This window comes from Lagenorhynchus albirostris, chromosome 9 (genome assembly GCF_949774975.1).
Source record: "Lagenorhynchus albirostris chromosome 9, mLagAlb1.1, whole genome shotgun sequence".
NCBI lineage: Eukaryota > Metazoa > Chordata > Mammalia > Artiodactyla > Delphinidae > Lagenorhynchus > Lagenorhynchus albirostris.
Genome location: NC_083103.1, coordinates 53,862,223 through 53,885,222, shown reverse-complemented (window position 1 = coordinate 53,885,222; position 23,000 = coordinate 53,862,223). Strand labels below are relative to the sequence as shown.

Here is a 23,000-nt window from a genome sequence, read left to right as displayed (position 1 = left end):
GGTGTTTCATTCTAGAGCCCTAGCTGGGAGGCAGGGGCTGGTTCCTGGCCCTAGCTCTGCTGTCTGGCTGTGGACCCCAGGGCATATCTCTGCCCCTTTCTGGCCCAGGGTTCTCCATCTCTGAAGCCTCAGATCAGGGGTTCTCCAAATCCACCCAGCCCAAGTGTGCATCCTTCTTGCCTGCAAAGAGGTCACGAGTTCTCATCTGGCCTCACTGAAAATCCAGTTGTGTGATGTCAATGGCATTTCCCTTTAGAAAAAGGAAATGAGGTTAGCAAGCCTGTTACCAGGAAAGGAAAGTTAGTTGGGCCCCGCCTTCTGCAGCCCGTGCTCCCCACCCCGAGCACGCTAGGCCCCTCTGCCTGAAGCTGGAGACAGGACCCAGAAATGTCACACTTCAGACAGAGGCACCAATACGACATGGGTGAGTGTTGACTATTACAACTTTGACTTCCAAGCAGCGTGGGGTCACCCCCAGCAGAGTCAGCATCCTCTCCGGTGCCTGCAGCCCAAATCCCAACCACACTGGGAGCTGGAGGTCACAGGAAGCTCCAGGGTCTCATTAAATGTCAGCAGGGCCCTAACGATGAGCTCTTCGTACGTGAGGAGGTAGAGGCCCAGAGAGGAGTAGGGACATGGCCAAGATCACAGGGCAAATCAGACGAGAATCCAGGTATATGTCACACGGCACCTGGCAGGTCAGGTGGTCCCAGAAAGCCTGTCATGCTGCAGAACTGGATGTCCCCAGAAAGTCCTTCTCCAGTTACAAATATTAAGTGCTTTCATTAAGCTATAGCACCCCCGACCCTAAGCTTTTGACCATCTGAACATTCTTTAAAATGCTGTTATATGGGCTTCCCTGGTGGCACAGTGGTTAAGAATCCGCCTGCCAGTGCAGGGGACATGGGTTCGAGCCCTGGTCCTGGAAGATCCCACATGCTGCAGAGCAACTAAGCCCGAGCGCCACAACTACTGAACCTGTGTGCCACAACTACTGAAGCCCACGCACCTAGAGCCCGTGCTCCATAATAAGAGAAACCGCTGCAATGAGAAGCCCACGCACCACAACGAAGAGTAGCCCCCGCTCTCCACAACTAGAGAAAAGCCCCCATGCAGCAATGAAGACCCAAAGCAGCCAAAAATAAAAAAATAATAAATAATAAAAACATTTACTAGAAAGTATGTTTAAAAATAAATAAATAAAATAAAATGCTGTTATGAAGACAAGATGAAAACAAATTCCAATCCATTCAATAAAATTGATGTATACTTTTAAACTGAAAAAAAAAACCCTGAAATGAACAAACATAAATTTGTTTGATTTGCTCAGCAAATCAGTCTTCTGAAAGATTGATCCCTTGGCAAATTGATCGTCAAGTGAATACACTTCAAGGGACTTGATCTTGAGCCTCCCATTGACCCCACCCATCACCCCACCTCCTGACTGTGAGCCCCATAGACAGGGCCCAGGTCCAGCTGCTTTCTCTGCCCTTAACCCCCGGCCCAGCGCCTGGCACGGAGTGGGGGCAGGTGTCGGTGAGTTAATTGCTGAGTTAACTAAGGATATGAAGTTCTGATGTTGGACCTGAACGTCCTCAAGTGTTGAGGGGCTCATGGGAGGAGGATTAGCGATGGTGGCCCCGGTCACCCCGACACAGTGAGGTAACAGGGTGGAAAAACCCCTCACTTTTGCTCTTTGCAAAGGTCAACTTGGGTCATACTTTCCACTGTGCCCCCTGCAAGGAGGGCGTCTGGTTCACCCTCCCACACACCCAGGGCCTGGGGGTTTTCAGGTGAAGTGGAACTAGGTGCTTGTGTCTCTGTACCTTTGCAGAATCGCTCAGCAGCAAGGGAGCCGGAAAAGTCAGTGTGTACACTGGTGTGTAGTGCTGCTGAGCTCATGCGTGTGCGTGCAAGGGTAGGTGTTTGTGTTTGCACATGCACGTGTGGATGGCTGTGATGTGTGGTTTTGCCCTGTATACACAGATGCTCATATACCTGAGTTTATTGTTATTGTGTATGAGTAAGTGTCAATGGAATGTACACGCACACCCAGCTTTGTATGGGACTGCGGGTGTGTGTGAGCATCCGTTTGTATACAAGCTTTCACAGTGTGAGTATATTGAGTCTAGGTACCTGTCTATCCATGGAAGTGTATGACGATCGGGTGTGTGTGAATACACATCTGTTGGTGCATATCTGTGCTTTTTGCATAAATACATGTTTGTGCATTTCTGTTAATCCATACGAGTGTGTGAGATGTGCGTGTGTGTTTTGGGTAAGGTTAGTGTATACTCTGTGGGTGCATCTTAACGTAAGAATATGGATAGGTGTGCGTGTGTGCATATGCGCGCCTGTGGGAATAAGTGTTTTGTGTGTGCCTATGTGAACATGTGTGTGTAGATCTACAAATGTGTGTGCATAGGTGAATTTGTGCATGAAGCGAATTGTGTGATCTGTGTGGTGCGTATGAGTACCTATGATTGCAGGTACGTGCACACACGAACATAGCCTCTTGCTCTTTCTTTTCCTCCTGGCAAATACAGAGCTTCTGAGCCCTAACCATGGCTGGTGACTCTTCCAGGACCTGAAAAGTGACATCGTCAGAGGTCCCATGTGAGTGAAGAAGGGGCATGGGCCCGAGGCTTGGGCTCCTCTGAGAACTGGGTGGCGGCCGCCAGGGCCACAGCTGTGGGCCAGGCAGGCGATAGGGGTTGGGACACCTGGGGCCTCAGCCCTCTCTCTGAGCCCTGGGGAGTGTCACTGCCACCTCCCGTTTTCAGTTCACCCCTCAGTGGCTTTCAAAGCCTTTTATTGGGTAGTAGAGGCAAAATAAAAATCTTACAAGTATCCCCACCCATGGAAAACTGATGAGTAAATGGGAACGCTGTGGCTGAAGGCTGAGGCTGGGGAGGGGTCTCCATGGAAATGAGCCTAGGCTGTCTCTGGGCCTGTTGGTTTACTGTTTAGAGTCCAGTTTACAGTTTAAAAAACACACCCATATCCATAATCTCAGCTAATCCTCATGAACTTCTTCCAGCTGTTTGGGGAGGCTGGGAGCAGAGCGATGAAAAGCCCTTGTTCCCCTCCTGCCCCTCTTCTATCTGAGCAACTTCTGTTCCCCCGGCCCCCTCACAGCGAGAATCATGTGAGATCCACATTTGGCACCTGGTAAGCAGCACCAAAATTGTGCTTGTGATAAACTCATTTTACAGATGAGGAAACTGAGACCTGGAGAGACTGTTTGTCCAAAGTCAGCCTGGAGATGCTGGGAAGGACTGAGGTTCATCCTGACCTCAGATGCCCCCACTCTGTCATCAGAAGTGTTTTCTTGTTCTTCTGGGCTTGGCCAGGCGGTGGTAAACCCCACATGTGGTTCTGTGGTTGCCCACACAGGTCTAAAAATAGCCAACAGGAGCCCGGGGCTCCCCCTTGGTGAATGGCAGGAGGCTTATTCCCCAGACAGCTTAGCTCTGCCCACAGATGAGCAGGTCCAATCGAGGGAGAGCTGGGTGGTCTGGGTACCACCACGCATGCCAGAGCATGTGCCAAGCTTGTAACAGAGATTATTTTATTTCATTGGTTTGTTTTTTTAAAGTCTGAGATGTCCCATTGGACAGATATGAAAATTGAGGCTCAGAGGGATGAAGCAATCCACCCAAGGTCAGGGAGCTTCGATGAGAACCCGAGTTGCTCTGATCCAAGGCCCATGTTCTTAATCCCTCACCCTATCACCACTTCCTTCTCTTGAACCTGGAGACAGCTGGTGCAGGGCAAGAGCAGGACCTTTTGAGCCACACAGACCCGGCTTCAGATCCCAGCCTCGCTGATGCCTCCCTGTGGCCTTGGTAAGTCTTCACCTCTCTCGGCCTCAGTCTCCTCACCCACAGAACGGGGGGCCACATGGCCCGTTACGTAGGATCATGGTTCAGATGGAATGTAATAGGCATGGAAGTGCCTGGGGTAGGACCTGGCATGCAGAAAGTGCCCAGGAAACGGCCATTCACTGTCTCTCCCCCCTCCCACCACCGAGGACCATGTTTCCAAAGTTGGGGTGAGAGGGGCAGTGTCCGCTGAGCCTCTGGAAGTGCCTTGCCAGGTTGGGAAGTGAGACTACTGATGAGAGGTCAGGAGAGAAGGTCCCTGTGAAGGGTGTATTTTCCAAAAATGGCCTCAGGAATATTTTCAGATCCACATACTGAAAACTTGCCATTCTCCATCAAGAAATGGAGTCCATTGCCCCTCCCCTTGAAATTAAGCACAACTCTGTGACCGTATCAGTGAACAGAATGTGGCAGACATGACATTACATAAGTTCCCAGACCAAAATCTATAAAGGTAGTTCAGCTTCCACCTGTCTCTCTGAACATCTCTCTGTCTCTGTGTTTCTCTCTCTCTGGAATCCAGCAGCCATATTGGGAGGAAGCCCAAGCCACATGGAGAGACCACCATAGGTGCTCTGGCTAACAGCCCCAGTTAAGGTCTTGGCCAATGGCCAGTGTCAACCACTGGACTTAGGCATGAATGACTCCTCTAATGATTCCAGCTCCAGACTGCAATCCCAGATAATGCCAAGTGAAGCAGAGATGAACTATATCCCCTCTGAGCCCTGCCCAAATGCAGATTTTAGAACAAAATAAATATCATCGTTTCAAGCACTAAGGTTTGAGTGCACAGCATTAGGTAACAGGAACAGCCCTCCTCCTTTTCCCTCTGAGTCACCCCAGCCAGACACAGGTAAGCTCCTCCCCGTGTCCCACTGCCACTCAAGCAGGCATAACTTGAAGTCTGTCCTCTGCCCACTGCTGAGCCCTCCAAGACAAGCTGGACAGCCCTGGCTCAAAGCCCAGCTCTGTCGCTTCCAGTTGTGTGCCCTTGAGCAGGTCACCCACCATCTAGGGCGCTCCGTTTTCTGTGTCAATGGGCATCAGGATAGCGCCTCTCCGGAGTCTGGGGGATTAATGAAATAAAGTGCCCGGGCACATAGTGAGTGCTCCTTAGGTGGATGAAGGGATGTGAGGCTGGGGAAAAAGGAAGCAGTCAAAGATGTAGCCCCAGCCTCTGACTTAGTCAAGGGAGAGAGGAGGAGTGGGTCCAGGGAGCCTGGAAAGTGACGAGTTCTGGTAGACATTCAGTGTGAGAAGCCCAGCTCTGTGCAGGCAGGCTGGGTCCCAGGAGACACTGCCCTCAACTTGCTCCCAGATTGACCGAGATATGGGAGGAAGAGCGATGGTGCTGTGCGGGCCCTGGCGGGATCCTGTCATGGGTGAATGGGGTGGGAGAGTGGGAGGCACAGAAGGCAGCCACAGAATATGGAAGGGTGGGGGTCGGGTAACCTACACCAGAGCCAGGTGGGCTCAGCCACACCTGAGCATCATACTCTGAAGCTTCTCAGAAACCCAGGGGCACCCTCCCTCCCCCAGCCAGGGCCAGCCTGGCCCCATCTAGAGATAAAGTCCCTGCGGGGGCTCCCAGATCAGAGACATCCTTATCAGTGCCGTGGTCTGGGATACTTGGGAATGTAAACGGCCAGCCCAGGAAGACACAAAGCAGATGAGCAGGGGGACTCCCCCTCTCCCCATCCCCCATTCCCACCCTGCAGCCCTGCCAGCAGGCGGGGAGGGGATCCCCAGCCTCACACAGAGGGGTCCTCTACTCCCAACACCAGGGATGTATTCTTTTCCCTTCAAGTCACACTCAGATTTGGAGGGGCCTCAAGGAAGGCTCTCTGTTAAGGTCATGCTGGCCAACGGCACAGCACAGTGCCACCCGGCCGGGATAACGGGAGACGCAGGGTACACAGGCTGACGTGCCTTCACACGCCACCCGGGCATTCCTGCACACACAGACATGTGGGCCAGGCACAGGAATGGGTGCTGAGGTGAAGTGGGACCCAGAAAACACAGCCCTTCTGGTTCACTGTCTAATGGGCAAGATGGATAAATAATAATAACAAGTTTGTTTTTGAGCACTTACTAGGCACCAGGCCCTGTTCTGAGTGATGTCCGTGGATGAACTTTTTAATTCCCACACAACGCTATGGTATAAGATTGTGAATATCTCTGTTTCACGGAGGAGGAAGCCGAGGCACAGGGAGGTGGCAGCACGTGCCCAAGTTCCCAGAGCTGGGATTCAAGCCGCAGAAGCTTGGCCCCATGCACAGTGTGTTGAGGGCTGTATGGGGGCTCCAATCATAGTTTCTCCTGGCTGAGCCCATGAGCTGAGAAGAGACAGGGATGGGGTCAGCGCAGAGTGGGTGCCCCTCAAGGCTCAGCCCCCTGCCCTCCTCTCACGCCCCTTCCCCCTCGCCCCACCCACAGCCCCGCCCCCGCCTGCCCCGTTGCACCGAGGCCTGTGGCTGGGGGCCTCCAGTCCTGGTGAGGCCCCTTCACAGCCACATGCTCCTGGGGTCCAGAGGTGCCAACCTCAGGCGGTGGGAGCAGGGAGAGAGCACTGGGTTTAGGGTGGGACGGAGTTTACATCCTGGCTCTGCATCCCTGGGCCTCATTTTCGACACCTGTAAAATGAGGTGTAGCCTAAAGGACCTTCCAGGGCCTCGGGCTCCATGGACATTCCAGATGCTGTGTGAAGGAGAGTAACTGTGACTGCATCTGCAGAGATGCAAGCAAGGGACCTGGGTGGCCACGACAGGGAGATGCTGCCGTCTGGGGGCCTTCCTGGAGGAGGAGGCATTGAGCAAGCACCTGAAATAAATTCCTTCTTTTCTCCTCCCTCCCTGCCTACTTTCCACCCTTTTCCCTGGGCTGGGGGGCTCCCAGGCTGAGCAGGGGGCTGTATGCTTGGTGTCACCAGGACTTTCAAGGTCTGTACAGGGTACGGTGGAGGAGGGGGCATAGTATGAGGGCAGGGTCAGGGCCACCTTGTGCGGAAATCTTTGGGGGATGTGATCCTTGAGGAATGGGTGGGTGTTTGCCAGGCAGACCAGAGGGAAAAGAAGGAAAGAGCTATGGGCAGACGGAGTTGGGACCAAAGCCTGGAGCGGGGAGCCCCAGAGGCTCTCTTGTGCGGGGATGGCCAGAGCACAGGGGCCCTTGAGGGCAGCAGGAGCCATTGAAGCATGAAGAAGGGCCTGAACCAAAGGCTGAGGAGCTTGGCCTTTCCCCTGAGGGTTCTGGGGAGACATGGGAGGGTTTTGAGGAGAGGAAGGGCGTCACCTCACCTGTGTGTCCAAAATGTGTCTCTGGCTACCGTGAGGAGATTGAACTGGAGTAGGGAGATGGGTGGGAGGCTGGGAGGCCACTGGAATGCAAGTCTGGGGATGCAGACAAAGGCAGTGGGCAGGGAAGCTCTATTTCAGAAATGAAAGGATGGCCCTGGGACACGCGTACTAGTCAGAAGGAAGGGGAGGCAGGTGACCCCAGGGGCCTGGGTGGCTTGGGCACTTGTATGGACGATGGTGTCCATCACTGACAGAGACTAGAGGGTGGGCAGTAGAACCGGGGCCCAGTGACAGGTTCTGCTTGGGACTCACAAAGCACGGTTGTATGGTGGCCGGACCCTGGGCTCACCTCTGACCTGGGGATGCTAACTCCAAGTCAGGCATCAAAATGGGAGGCTGGGGCAGTGCGGGGGTGGGGGTTGGGGGTTGGGGGAAAGCCATTACAGGGGAGTGCAGGGTGGGGTGACTAAGACAAGGAATGGGACTTTGGGAAGATGCCCATGGCGTCTTCCTCTTGAGGGTCCAGAGAGGAGGCTTCAGGGGTCAGGACAACAGAATCCTCGTGGGCAGTATGGGTCCCTTGGCCCATCTCTCTGTCTGCAGGCTGGCCTCTGCCTGTAATTGTGGATGATTTGAGCTTTATGGGCTGCTGTCCTGTGTGTGCAGTGTGAGGACTGGACCAGAAGACCTCCACGCCCCTTTCCTTTCTGACTTTTCCCGACTTCTTTGTTTTCCTCTGCCCCCGTTGACCGTGCGGCTTTATGTAAGGCGTGCCCCTACTCTGGGCCTCAGCTGCCTCCTCTAATCCAGAGCCTGTATTAAGCTGAAATGATCTCTAAGTTTGCACAGAAGGCCTCGGTGTTTGTTCAAAGAGCAAGTGAACCCATTCCAGCTGCCAAGACCCCAGATTTTGCTCCTCTCCCAGGAGTCCGCGCTCAGCCCTTCCTCCCCGGCCAGTAGGCCTGCCCCACTGCCCTCAATTAGTCAGCTCTTAGGCTACGGACACAGACCGTCTGCTCCCAGCTCTCCCACTCCCTGACACCCCCCCCCTCCCCGAGTGCCCTGGAGCTGGAGAGGAGCAGCCTGCAGGCCTGAGGCTTTCCCTCCAATCTCAGGATTAGGGCCAGCTCCTCAGTAGAGCCCCGTGTTTCCAGAGCTGGGGTGCGGCAGCCCTGCCTGCTCTCAGCAGACCCTGGAATTCAGAAAGAAGGCAGCTGGCGGCGGATAGATAATGACCTTCGTCTGGGTTTCTAAATTTTCTTTAAAAGTGCTGGACTCCATCACACGCCCTCCCCCAGCCCCATCTTGGCCCTTTGGGGAAGGTAGAACAGGGAGAGCCGTTTCTTTACAGATGGAGAAACTGAGGCTTTGAGAGAGACGAAGTAACTTGCCCGGAGTCACCCAGCAAGCTGCAGAGCAGGGAATTAAATCTTGGCTCTGCCACAAAGCCCGGCTTCTGAAGAGACTTCTGACTCCAATGATCGCCGAAGTTCCTCCATAACTCACATCCTATCCTAGGGTTCCCCCAGGCAGATGAGAGAGGTCAGGAAGAGGGAAGAGCAGGACAGCCTGAGCGTGGTGAGCCGCGTGCCATCACCTGTACTGCGTGAGAGCCTGACCGTCCTAGCTCTGCCTCCACAAGGACTTGAGATCTTGCCATGGCCCTCAAGGCCCTGGGCAGCCTGGCCCTCCAGCCTCTTCTCTCCCCTCTTCCTCCTTTGCCCTATAAGCTCCTGACATGTGCTTTTCTTTGCTTTCTTAAACATACCAGGCTCCCAGCCACAGGGCCTTTGCACATGCACTTCCCTTAGCTTAGAAGGCATACTGCAAGCCCCAGCCCCTTCTATGTCCATGTAATGCCTCTTCATCCTTCTATCCTTTTTAAATAACAGTTTTATTGAACTATAATTCATATATCATACAATTCACCTATTTAATGTATATAATTCAATGGTTTTCAGGATATCCACAGATTTGGGTAACCATCATCACCATCAATTTTAGAACATTTGCATCACTCCCCCCAAAACCCCTGTACTCATTAACCATCACCGCCCTGCCTCCCCCAAATTTTGCAGCCACTAATCTAATTTCTGTATCTATGGCTTTTCCTATTCTGGACATTTCATATAAGTGGAATCATTTAATATGTGGTCTTTTGAGATTGGCTTCTTTCACTTCGCATAATGTTTTCAAGGTTCTTCCATGTTGGTGCATATATTAGTCCTTCATTCCTTTTTATTGTAAAACAATATTTCATCGTATGGATGATGTCACATTTTATATACACGTTCATCAGTTGAGGGACATTTGGGTTGTTTCCACTTTTTAGCTATTGTGAGTAATACCACTATGACCACTCTTGGACAAATTTTGTGTGGACATGTTTTCAGTTCTCTTGCATATATTCCTAGGAGTGGAATTGCTGGATCATGTGGTAACTCTATGTTTAACCTTTTAAGGAACTGCCAGACTATTTTCCTCAGAGGCTGCATCAATTTCCAATTTCTCCATATCCTCATCAACACTTTTTATTGTCATATATGTATATGAAGATATATATATCTCTCCATTATAGTGGATGTGACATGGTATCTCATTGTGGCTTTGAGTTGCATTTCTCTGATGGCTAATGATGGCAGAGCATCTTTTCATGAGCTTCTTGGCCATTTGTACATTTTCTTTGGAGAAATGTCTATCCAGGTCCTTTGCCCATTTTTAATTGGGTTGTCTTTTTATTATTGAGTTATAAGAGTCCTTTATATATTCTAGATACAAGTCCCTTATCAGATATAGGCTTTGTAAAATTTTTTCCTATTCTTGATGGTATTCTTTGAAGCATACAAGTTATTTTATCTTGATGATATCCAGTGTTTCTAATTTTCTTTTAGTTGCTTATGCTTTTGGTGTCATATCCAAGAAATCACTACTTAATTCAAGGTCACAAAGATTTATAACTATTTTTTCTTCTAAGAGTTTTGTAGCTTTAGTTTTATATTTTGATCAATTTTGAGTTCATTTTTGTGTGTGGTGTGAGGTAGGGGATCAACTTCATTCTTTTGCGTGTAGATGTCCAGTTGTCCCAGCACCATGTGTTAAGAAGACTATTCTTTCTCTCACGGCACCACTGTCAAAAATTGATTGCCTATAAATATCTCCCTTCATCTTAACTCAAGCATCATTTCCTCAGAGAAGCCTTTGCTGACACCCCTTCCCACCCAACCTCAGCTTAGCCAGGTTCCCTGTATATATATATGTGTGTGTGTGTGTGTGTGTGTGTGTGTGTGTGTGTGTGTGTGTGTGTGTGTAGAAAACACAGAGAAAACACCATAGGTTATAAATTGTATTTATCTGTTTAGTGTTGTAGTCATGAGTACACACTCTGTAGCCAGAGAGCTGAGGTTTTACTCCCAGCTCTGTCACTTCCTGGCAGCTTGGTGTATTGTTTCACCTCCTGTACCTCAATTTCCTCATCTGTAAATAGGGGATTTACTTACCTCATAGGGCTGTCATGAGAGTTGATATGTGTAAAGTACATGGCAGGTGGCGATAAGGTTGAATGCATGAGCTCTTGTTAATCAGTGTCATCTCCTTAGACTTTCAACTCCTTGAGGACAGGAATCCTGTCTATTCTGGCTTCCACAAAATCCTCACGGTCACCACTGGGAGGGCACAGGGAAGGGCTTCAACACCAGCTTATTGAATTAATTAGTGGAAGAAAGCATGCGTGCTTGAGTGAATGAACCTGGCAGACACAGTTCTAATCCCACCCTCACGCTGTCTGGCTGTGTGACTTCAGAACTCAAAAGCCAGACCCTTGGATACTCTCGCGGTTTACTCCCTTCCTCTACGAGGACGCAGAACTCTCTCTTCACTTGAAATAAGAGGAACCCAATATATAACTCAGGTTAAGGGAGCTGCTGTGAGAGATGCCAGAGTAGGACCCAGAGGCCCCCTCCTCCTGGGCACCCCCAAGGACCCCCAGAGCCTGCCGGACAGTGTGAAGATGCGATCCCATGTTCTCCCCAGGCTCGAGCAGCCTGTGACTCAGAGGCAGCTGACGTCTGACGCTCTTAATTCAGCCCAAATGCTGGAGGTCTGTGTCTTGCGGCATGCAGGAGGTGGAGGGGCACATTCCAAGGGAGAAAGCTCTTCCTGCCTTCTACCCACGGAGGGGAGCAACGAGCCCTGAAGTTGTGGACAAGCACATCCTCGCTCTCATACCTCCCCTCCCTCCCTGCTTGGCCTCCCAACCCAGACCTGGGATGGCCTGCTCTCCTGGACCAAGCTTCCTCCTGCCTGCCCCTCCACCCTGACCTCAGACCCAGCTCACTTCCAGGGAGGCCCACTACGCTCCTCCCCACATCACCTCCATGCCCTCATTTCACCTGGAAGACAACCCCTCAGAGGCTTAGGGAAGTGAGTGACTCATCCAAGGTCATGGCGCAGCAAATAAGTGGCAGAGCAAAGATTTGAACCCCAGGCTCTTGACTCCAAGTCTGGACTCTTTCTTCCATACCCGAAGGGGGCACCACCGTCCACATGACCACAGGGGCAGGACCAGAGCAGGAGGTGCTGGGGGTTCGCCCAGCTCTGTGGATCCCCAAGGCAGATCCTCTGGCAAGAGACCGAACGCTTCCCCAGGCAGAGGACCCCTGGCCACAGTGGGAGGGGCTGTCCTGGGAAACGTAGGGAGGGGAGATCCCAACTTGGTAGGGTACCAACGTGAACTTAAGGGCCAGGCAGACCTGTCCAGGTTACCTCCAGCCTCTCTGAGCCTCAGTCTCCCCCGACCCCAGGACATGAGGATAACAGTACCCACATAGCTGGGTAGTTGTGAGCATAAAATCAGGCAAAGATCTCTTAGCCCAGCGTGAATGTTCATATTACTGCCCTTGGTGCTAGGGAAGCCGGGCCCCAAAGGAGGTGCCTAGAGTCCCTGTGAGGAGGCGGACCCAGACTCATGAGGAGGAGACAACTGACTCTCAGATCCCTCCCGGATCTTTGAATTCGCTGAGAATGTTTAGTGTTAGGAACCGTATCTCTACCGGAAAAAGAGGTTTATAACGCCAGTAGTTTGGAGGAATGAATCTGGGAGAGTCACTGGTTAACTGGAGAGTTGATCTGAGTTAATTTTTAATTTTTTAAACTCAGGTTTCCTTCAGGACATTATGTGCATTTGTCTAGTGAAGACAAGCAGGGTCTGGAAATGGTCATGTGCAGAAGCTGCTGCTGTCACCCTGCTTTGGAGCCTAGCTCTGCAAGTTATCCAGGGCGAGTTATTCAACCTCTCTGAGCCTCCGTTTCTTCATTTGTAAAACAGAGGAAAATGAGAGGCTGCGTGGTGAAGGGCCCAGCCCCTGCTCCTGCTGCCGTGCTGAGTTAGAGCTCCTATCCGGGCCTTTAAAGTGGCGCCTACAAGGCGCTGAGGAAAAGATCCCTTCCAGGCGGGGGAACCTGGGCAGACTTCTTGGAGGCGCTGGCTCAGAAGAAAGAAGGTAGTCCAGGTAGAGGGAACAGCTTGCGCAAGAGTAGGACAACGGGAAGCCACAGGGTCCACAGGGATGGTTGCAACTGGGAGGTAAGATCCACAGAGGGAAGAGCGAGGGGAAGGTGGGGGTGAGGATGCTGAGGGGAGCTCAGGTGACTGGCTCTGAGGCACCCGCAGAGGCAGGATTCTCTCGGGGGCTCTGGGCTGCTTCTGGGAAGGGCTCCTGGAGCTATTCTCAGAGCTCCCCGGGGACAGGGAGGGCCGCGTGATTCAGGTCTGCTCTGCTCTTGACACAGCTTCCTGACACCACGCACGTTGAGGGGCAGGTTCCCGGAGGGCGCGGCTTCCCACGCTCCACCCCCGCAGGCCCTTGACCCACAGGAGGGTCAAGGGAAGTGGGGTCTGACCCATGCCTGAATTATTCATCAAACAGCCCCATAAAGCCAACAAGAGACGCCCACGTTGACAATAAAAATAACAATTCCTTAAATGTGATCAGAAGTGTGGGAGCTTAGTCTGCCCTGGCCTCCTCCCTGTGAGGTCACTCTCATTACCCTTCATACACAGACGAGGAAACTGAGACTCAGGGAGGGAAGTGGCTCCACTGAGGCCAATCGTACCCCCAGGGGCACGGTGGGGGTGGGGGGTTGGGCACAGCAGGGAAAGGACCCCTGCCCGGGGACAGTAACCCCGTGGGTTCCCCCAGCCTTGGGAGGAGCGAAGAGGGGTGTTGCTGGGCCCAGGGTCTCACACTGCTTTCCCCGCAGCAGGAGCAGTGAATTGGAACAACGTGCCGCAGGCGAGTCAGTAATATGGCAGTGAGACCCGGATGGGGTGGGCCAAGCATGGTGTGGATGCAGTGGGGGCTCGCAGGGACCATATGAGGGAGGCGGGCTCTGAGTGGTGAGATGGGGGCAGGTCTCCTGGGCAGTCTGAGGGCGTTCCATGGGGAGACTGAGGTCCAGGGAAAAGGGGACTGTATCCCAGGCTAGATTAGAGCATACCAGCCCAGGTCTGAAATGAGCTGCCTCTCCCCTGTAGCTCTGAAACCACCCCATGAGGGGTCCTGAAATGTGAGCATCCCAACCTCACCACTTGCATAAGCACGGTGACCTCCCAAGGGGCCTGTTCCAGGGAGCGAGGTGCATTTGGAAGGATGCCTCCTAGTTGTGCTGGCGACACCCCTGATATTCCATCTCACTGAAAAGACAGGGACCCTTCCCCCCACACCAAGGGTAGGGCCTGATTTGCCTGCTATCTGAGCACAGATTGTAAATAGACAGACTGACTTTTCAACCCCAGTCCCTGCTAGACACAGCTCTCCCCTTTGACTGGCTGCTCTTCCCCTGGCCTGGCAGCAGGAGCCAAGCCAGACAATGGTTGGTTGTTGGACCACTCCCAGGAGTGTCCAGATTTGGCCTGCCAGGCCTTTCAGGGCCAGAGGGGACCTTCCTGCATGGCTCTGACTAACAGGCCCCTGATTCTGTGTAGCATCACAACAGAGTCTGTTGCCAGAGCGACCTCCAGACCTGGTAGCCTGGGACCTGGGGCTCATGTGCAATTCCAGTGCAGCCCTCCCTGGGTCAGCTGGGCTGTACAGGACAAGGCAGGAGGAAGCCCTGTCTGGGCCTTTGGGGCTGGCTCAGGCTGCGGGGAGAGCAGCGAGGACGTGGAGTCTCTCTCTCTCCCAGGGCCTTGGTCTTCTGATTTCTCCAGCAGGGACCCCACATGCTCACCTCATCACACGGACCAGGCAGCAGCATGGGTGCCTCTGGAGCTCTGTCACCCCCTCTTCTCATCTATTACCACAGGCGTTCTCCTCTCCCCATCCGCCCTGCCTTCAGCCCCAGGCCCAGCTCAGGCTCCCTCCCGAACCCAGTCTAGATCACACTCCAACCTCCTATCTAGACGCCAGGCCTCACATTCCCAAAGTGGCCTCAGTGGATCCAGCCTTTACCTCCAGAATTCCTCCCTAGCTTCCCCATCACAGCCACAGATGAACCTCACCCTTCCAACAGTAAAAGCAAAGTTCATGCAATCTAACCAATATACGTATGCATTTATTTGTAAATTATATACATATGCCACCATACAAACATATTAGATATGTTATAAAATATATACCAAAAAATAGAAACTGAAAAAAGAATGAAAGAGTAAACCAGTCATTTTATGTTTTGTTTTCTTTTTTCTTTAATGGTCTAAAATAAGCTTCTTTCTCTGATTAAATATATTATTACTAAAAATTGTGCTTAAGTGTGGTTCATTTTTCATAGAGAACAGACTTGTGGTTGCCAAGGGGGAAAGGAGGTGGGGGGGATGGACTGGGAGTTTGGGGTTAGTAGATGCAAACTATTACATATAGAATGGATGGACAACAAGGTCCCACTGTACAGCACAGGGAACTATGTTCAATGTCCTGAGATAAACCATAATGGAAAAGAATATAAAAAAGAATATATGTGCACAATTGTGTCACTTTGCTGTAATTAACAGAAATTAACCCAACATTGTAAATCAACTATACTTCAATTAAAAACATAAATAAGTGTGGTTTATTTTAAATAAAATCTTGGTTCAATGATGTGGTGCACCCGTTGACTGAGAATCTGGTACTAAACTCCATTTATTTTGTCACTTGGTTTAATGCCTGTTGTAGTTGAAAAATATACATACCTCACAAAGAGCAGTAGCTCCACGTGGAAGAGGAGCGTTCCTGGCTGTGCTTACCAAATCACAAGGCGTGATTTTTAAAATTCTGTGCAGAAGGTTTTGGGTTTTTTTGGCAATTTTGCTTAAATGGTGTCAATCAGTTGTTGTTGGAAACGAAACAGAAGGTGTTATTTAAAAAAATTTTTTTGACCTATGAGTTCAAAACCTACTGAAACTCTTCACTTAGAAGATTTAAAGTAGGTTATAAAATTCTATTATATTTTAAATGTGTAGATGCAACAGACAGACGATACTCAGCAACAAAATCATTCCAAAATGTCCGTCTGCAAAGTGCTCTCTCTGTAGCGTGAGTTCCTTTCCAAAAGTGGTTACTTTCTAAATCTTAAAACAACATCTTATCTATTTACTTGTTTTAGCATCTGCTGGATAGCATACCCTTGTCGTCAAAGAGCCGGCACATTTGGATCGTCTGTCTTTTCTTTTTTTGCGGTACGCGGGCCTCTCACTGTTGTGGCCTCTCCGGTTGCAGAGCACAGGCTCCGGGCGCGCAGGCTCAGCGGCCATGGCTCACGGGCCCAGCCGCTCCGTGGCATGTGGGATCTTCCCAGACCGGGGCACGAACCCGTGTCCCCTGCATTCGGCAGGCGGACTCTCAACCACTGTGCCACGAGGGAAGCCCATCTGTCTTTTTGTAAAAGAAAATACCTCATCTTTAAGGCGGTGACTCTTTTAATGACTTTGCTCTGAGACAACCAGCAGATTTCTGTATGGTACAAAAGATTTTTATGGCCCCTGCCTTTGTCAGTAAGATGTTTTGTAAGGATTTTATGATTTAAAGACTTTGTTTTTATAAAATTAAGTGCCTGGATGAATCCTGTGGCAGGTTAACTGAAGGCATCACAGGGGGTGGGGCACCATTGTCAGCCAAACCTGCACAGTGGACCACACACTACTTTACTCAGGAGACTTGGGATACAGGACATGTGACCTAACAGGGTGTGGACAACGTGAGGGCACCAATGTCAGTCTATTTGGTTAATGTTAGTAGAGCTTCTACTAACATTAACGTAGGTAAAAATAAATAAAAAATAAATATAAGTAAAAATATTTCTAAAGGTAAAGGTAAAAATAAGGTAAAAATAAATAAAAATAAAGGTAAAAATAAATAAAAGTTCTAGAATGTTCTGTCTACGTGAATGGGTCACCTTGTGGACACCTTTTTGGACACCTCTGGGCTGCACAACAGGGTCCTTGGCCATGTTCACAGCCTCTCGGGATCTATTCCAATCTTCCTCCCCCCTTGACTCCCACATAGAACTAGATCCAATGCTCCTGAGTACATCATATATTCTTTGCGAGTCTTTTTGCCTGATATGTCCATCCCCAGTGGACTGGCTCAAAATTCTATCCTTCGTTCAAGAGCCACAGGCCACCCCTCCATAAAGCCCATTCTGATTCTCTGGGCGGTCATTCATTCAGTTATTCAACAAATATTTATTGGGCATGTACTGTATGCCAGGCACTGATCTAGGGGCTGCTGGGCATATAGCAGGGAACCAAACAGACAAAAATCCCTCCCTCTGGGAATTCGCATTCTAGTGGGGTAGGCGATGATGTTCGAGGTTTGGTCCGCATGCCATTTACCCACAGGTAGTTGGCCATTGACAAGTTTGCCTCCCCAGGAAAGCATCTATTCCTAAGAGCAGGGACTTCTGAACCTGAGCTTCGAGCACAAGTCCTAGCCCAGAGTAGGGGCCCAATAGATAAGGTTGGAATTAACAAATAAGACTGGGGGTAATCAATGCCATGATCCCTGCCATAGACGAAGATCTGACACCAGATCCAGATGGAGGTCCTCCAAGTGCCTGAGCCGGGCGCTCAGAACTGTCTCATAAACCTTGCTCTCGAGGGCCTCCTCCCAGCTTCTGGGAGAAGGAACTGGATGGCCCCCTGCAGCTGGCAGGAACCACTTCCACCTCCGAGTGTCCCTATATTTAGCTGTGTGCTGTGACCCTGCAGCCCTCTCTTCTCCATGGCCAGAGGGAATTACCAAGGCAGCTTTGATGGCCTGTTTTCCCAGGCCCTGCTCCTGCTTCCCAGACCTTCAGCATCCCTGCAGGAGGTGGGGCCCCAAGCCCAGTCCCCAAGCAACTGGTAGGTTCCGTATCCTGAAATAGCATTAGCACTTGGCAAGGAGAGGTGGCCACCTGTAGGGACAGTGCTGCCTTGGGGAGGGGAGGAAGGGCAGGGCCAAGTGGAGGTGGGGGACACCCAGGTCGCACACTCCTGTGTTCCCTCTCTTCCGAGTGCTAAGTCCTTGGCCCCTAATTCTTCCCCTTGGCATAAGGCTAACTGCTGACAGCCAAGACAAGGCCTTGAGCTCGCTTCCCACCACTCGCCCCCTACCCCTACACACCCAACCTGGACATTAGCCACACTGTTCCTCATGGGTCCTCAGCTCTGAAACCCAGCTTAACCCGGTCCAACCCCACCCCCAGGAACGCCTTCGTTAGCTGTTGAAGTCCAGTCAGTCTGTGAAGAGTCAGTTCGAGTGCCACCTGCGTCCTCGAGCTTCCCCCGGTGCCCTTGGAAGGGCTCAGGGGCAGTGGTTACGCTTCAGTGCTCTCTGCCCCTGCTTCCCCCAGCCTGCCTGGCCTGTAACTTCTGCCTGGTTCAAAACCCCCAGACTGATGGTTGGAAGATGCAGGTTCTAGCCTCAGCTTGCTGTGTGATTTTAGGGGTGTGGCTCCTCTCTCTGGCCCTCAGTTTCCCCGCTTGTGAAATGTTGAAGTTGTATTACGTGATCTCTAGGGCCCTCCCAGCATTCTGAGCCTGGGGGAATCAGATCAATTGGGTGGAGAGAACTCGCTCTGACCCTCGAGCTACTGGAGGTGTGGTCTCCTCCTCCCCACTCCTCACTCTCCGCCACAAGGCCAGGTGTGGGCTCCCGAGGGGGCTTCTCCGGCTGCCGCCAGTGGGATGGGGCAGGTGGCAAGGCAGCCTCCCACGCCAGGAGGCCTCCCTCTCCCCGTGCATCTGGTTCAGGTTTCTCTGTTTTGTCTCAGCTGGAGCACTCAGCCCACAGGTCTTGTCAACTGGAATGAAACATCCCAACCACAGCATTTCCACGTTGTTTACTTCAGCAGGGCACAGGCCAAGGGGCTCTGTGCAGACCACCGGGATCCTGGCGGGACCATAGGAAATCCCAGCAGAGCTGCTCCGGAACTTAGCGAGGGAGCCAGTTCTCGCTGGGATTCCAGTGAGGCAAAGAAAAGTCCAGAGGATGTTTAGGTCTCACCAGGTTGGTGAACTCCAATGAATTCTCAGGTGTGCCTACTCTCCTTTCAGTAGAGAAGGAAGGCAGCTTCCAGGAACTTCATCATTTAAAGAGAACTGTAAGAAGCCATCTAAACCAGACTCTATGTCCCACCAGGGCAAGGAGGCTGATTATTCAATGGAATCTGTTCAGTAAATGTCTACTGTGTGCCAAGCACCATTCCCGGCACTGGGGTACAACAGAGAGTAAAACTGACACAGTCCCTGCCTTCTTGCAACTGACATTCTAGTGGAGGGAAGTAGACAAATAAATATATGATATTCTGGGTAAGTGGGAATAAGTGCTATGAGGGAAAATAAAATGAGGCAAGGGGACTACGGGCTGGTCTGGAAGGCCTCTCTCTGGAAGTTGACATTTAAGACCTGGAAGAAGTGAGAGGGAGCCATGGGGACTCTGGGGGAGGAATGTTCCAGATAGAATAGCCAGTGCAGAGGCCCTGAGGCAGGAGTGTGCCAGGAGTGATGCAGGAACAACGAGAAAGTCAGCGAGGCTGCAGCAGAGTGAGCAAGGGAGAAAGGGGAGAGAGAAAGTAAGCGGGTAACAGGGGCTGGGGAGCAGAGCACGCTGAGCAGTCTTTTATTTTTTGTTGACTATAACCCACAGTAAGAAGTAAATTTTATATTGCAATCCAGTATAAACACACATATACAAAAATACCACTGAAGTAAACATTTCATAGAATCTACCTTTACTATATATATGCACTCATATATTTTATAAGATATAAAAAAATTATTTATAAAATAATGCTGGTCACGATCCTTAAATTGATTTCCCAACTTACTGAAAAGGTCATAGCTCACAGTTTGAAAGACACTGACATTGGGCCTTACGGAGCATTGTAAAGAGTAAGCTGGGAGCCACTGGACAAGTTTGTGCAGAGCAGTGACATGACCCGATTTGCCTTACTGTTCCATTTTTCAAATTAACACATAATTTACATATGGTCAAATACACCCTTTCTCATGCTAGCTCTGGCTCCTCTGCCTTTGGCTGTTCCTGGTGTCTATGCCCTGGGCGCCTGGCACCACCCACTATGTCTCGAAGAAGCGGTCTGGCAGCTGCAGGACTCTGGGTCTTTGCTCTTGGGCTGGTGTGACCTCCCCAGGGGCTCCTGATCCCTTACCCAAAGTGGTTAGTTTCTTGAGGAATCTGTCGCCATCTGGTCGCCATGTGATGCCTGTAGATCTTTCTGGGGCACTGGAGGATTCCATTCCAGCCAGGGTAACTGTTACCAGAGGTGGGTAAGACTGGGTTGCAGGGCGTGGCACTGCCCAGAGCAGCCAGCAGGGCCTTTGGTGACTTGAAAAGGGGGAGCGTGAGATAGAGACAGAGAGAAAATCAGAGACTGGAGGTGACAGAGAGAGACAGAGGGAGACACCAAGACAGAGCAGGGCAAGACAGGGAATGCACTAAAGCAGACGGGGACCGACGGAGGTGGAAGTGACAGCAGGAGACAGAGTCAGGTGGTCTGACAGGGATAGAGAGCCAGAGGGGAGAGAAAGGCATCGAGAGACGGACCTGAGAGAGGCAGAGACAGCAGAGAGACCAACATCCAAGGAGAGACCAACATAGAGGAAGGAGAGACTGAAAGAGAGAAAAGAAGGGCAGAGGGGGAGGAGAAAGATGGCAGGAAGGGGCAGAAGAACAAGGCTGAGAAAATGCCGGGACACGGGAGCTGGTGAGGATGGCAGCTCGAAGGAGGAACGTTTCTGAGCAGCCGGAGGCCCCAAGCCCAGGTGGTGCCCATGCCCCCCGGTCCCAGGGCAGCCATGGTCACGCTGGGAGAGGTTGGCTCTTGCCCACTGGCCTCTCAGAGCCCGGTCCCTACCCTGTACAACCCATCCAAGGACCCCAAGGCCTCCCTCCTGGGCCCAGGGCCTGCCACCAAAGTCACTTTCCCACTGGGCTCTAGGAAACCCCTTCTCCTCTGAGGGCGGTCTTAGGAGGTGGGAAGAGCCCTGGAACATGAGCCTTGGTCCCGTCCCTGCCACTATTCACCACACAACCTCTTGTGTCCTCCCTCCCTCCCTCCCTGTGCCTCAGTTTTTTCATCTGTAGAAAGGGCTGGGCTTGCCCATCCAGCTCTGTGTTCTGAGCCCGCAGCGAAACTGAGCTCCATAGGCGGTGGACTGCTCACCACACGGCCTCGCCTCACACCCACTCGGTCACTCGGTCACTCGTTCTTTCATTCACTCATCCTCTCTGCCAGTGCCTCTCCTTTACCCCGCTATCTTTCCCTTCCTCCTTCCCTCTCTCCCTTCTTCCCTCCCTCCCTCCCTTCCTTCCTCTTTCTTGCCTCTGAGTCCCCGCTTTGTGCCGACCTTGGACTGGGCACTGATGCTTCAGAGGTGGATCTTACAGGATCCCTGGGTCTGGTGGGCTCAGCCCAGGACTGAGGTGTAAGGGATGGGGCCAGTAGGGGCAGATCAGACTCCAGCCATAAATGCCCCTACCCCAGGTCCGCTGGCCATCACTCATGCCACTTGGCCCAAGCCCCATGTCTACACAGCCCTGCTTTAGGAGTTCAGCTCTGGACACTGACCCCAAGATGCACAGAGGCTAACACTGGCCTAATCAAACACGTCCCACGTTAGAGTTAGGGGTGGCCAGAGAGCCCAGAGAGGGGACAGAGACTTGCCCAAGGTAACACAGCCAATCATAGCCTGATTCACTTCCTCCTTTGCCTTCGTCTGTCCTGGGGAGCTGGAGGTTGTACAAATCCCACACCTGGGGTGAGGGCAGCCTCAGCCAGCCCTCTGCCAGGCCAGGCAAAATCTGGCGATGGCCAGTCAGAGTGAGGTCACTGATGGGATCCATGTGTTCAGGCCCTGTCCCACCACAGCCCTTCCCACCCAGCTCCAGGAGGCCCTGGGCAGTAAGGGGGAGAGGACTGCGGTATGTCAGTCAGGCACTAAGCCCAGAGATGATGAATGCTGAGGTCAAGGCCGAAAAACAGGAGAGAAAGTGGTCCCCGCCTCCTGCCACCTTACATCTCCTGATAGGGGAAAGCGGTGAACAGGTGGGGGCTCTGGAAGGATCAAGCCTCAGACCGGAGTGGTATCAGCCTGATGTTGCCGGGTGCGTGTGGTCTCCGTGGCCTCAGGCAAGCCTAGACGTAGTCCTTCGAAGCTGCTTAGCCAGTCCCCAAACTCTATACAAGCCAGTACCTAGCAATCAGTCTCATAACTTGTATCTCCTACCGGTTCTGCTTCCCTGATGGAGCCCTGACTGACGCACCATCCATGGTGGAGACGATGTGCGTGCACCATTTTTAAGTAACATTCCTTCCCAAGTGCTTTTCCATGTTGCAACCATGTTTTTGGTTTTGGCTGCAGAATATTCTATCTTGTGAATGCACCATAATTTACTAAGCCAATCCCCTCTTGCTGGACATTTAGGTTACTTCTAAATATCTATATCTATCTATATCTAAATATATATTTCTAAATATTCATCTCTCTCTCTCTACCTATTTTTTTTTTTTAACTTTCACGAACATCGCGGTATAGTTTGAAAGTTTTTCTCAAGAGGAATTTCCAGGCATGGGGCTCTGGCTGTGTGGACTCCCCGCCCATATCAGCCCAGCTTCAGTCTCTCTCCTCCCCTCTCTCTACTCCAGGACTTCCTCCAGTGCCAAGGGAGCCTGTGCAGGGAAATGCCAGAGACTCCATAGCCCCCACCCTCAATCGTGAGGGGTGGAAGCTGGATCAACACCCAGCCTTCAGCTCCCCATTTGAAAATTCTGGTGTGTGTTCTATACACCCGCTCAAAAGGCACCTGGTGGGATTGAGCTCAGGTGCCCACAGCAGTGACCTGCTCACCAGATGCACTTTCCTGGGCTCTCTCTCTCCCCGGTCTTGTTCTCTGTCCCTCACTGTGTTTCCTGGCATCACCTCCTGAAGGAACTACCTGTACCTGAGTTCTCGACTCCTAGTCTACTTTAGGGGAACCTGGTTTAGGATGGGAATTCTGGACACTTTTAAAAGACCCAGTGGGAAAGGGGCCATATCAGCTCAAGTTTCTTCTCAAACTATCTTGAATCCACTTGCACCACACACTGTTCCCAGACTTTGGGATGCAGTGTAGGAGAGAGAGCATGGGCTTGGAGCCAGGCAGCCCCAATGACAACCCCAAGAGCTGTCCTTGGGCAAGTCACTTCACCTCCGTGAGCCTCGATTTCCTCATCTGAAAATGGGTCAGCAGGGCTGTTATGTCAGGCTACCTATAGCTCAAGGTCTAAAAGGAACTATAGTCCCACTGCCTCCTTCCCACCCCTGGCCCTGCTTCCTCTTCATGGCTGGCTGAGTGAAGCTGTG

The 23,000-nt window shown here is 51.6% G+C and overlaps 1 protein-coding gene and 1 long non-coding RNA gene across 2 annotated transcripts in view; both read left to right on the top strand.

The window, feature by feature from the left end:
• Positions 1–23,000, top strand: part of LRRC32 (leucine rich repeat containing 32) — a 353,559-nt gene that overhangs the window by 37,683 nt on the left and 292,876 nt on the right. The gene's annotated exons all lie outside the window — the stretch shown is intronic.
• LOC132525311 (uncharacterized) lies at positions 311–11,909 on the top strand. Its single transcript, XR_009542217.1, has 3 exons — positions 311–424; positions 2,547–2,616; positions 11,210–11,909. It is a non-coding gene; the product is annotated as an uncharacterized LOC132525311 (long non-coding RNA).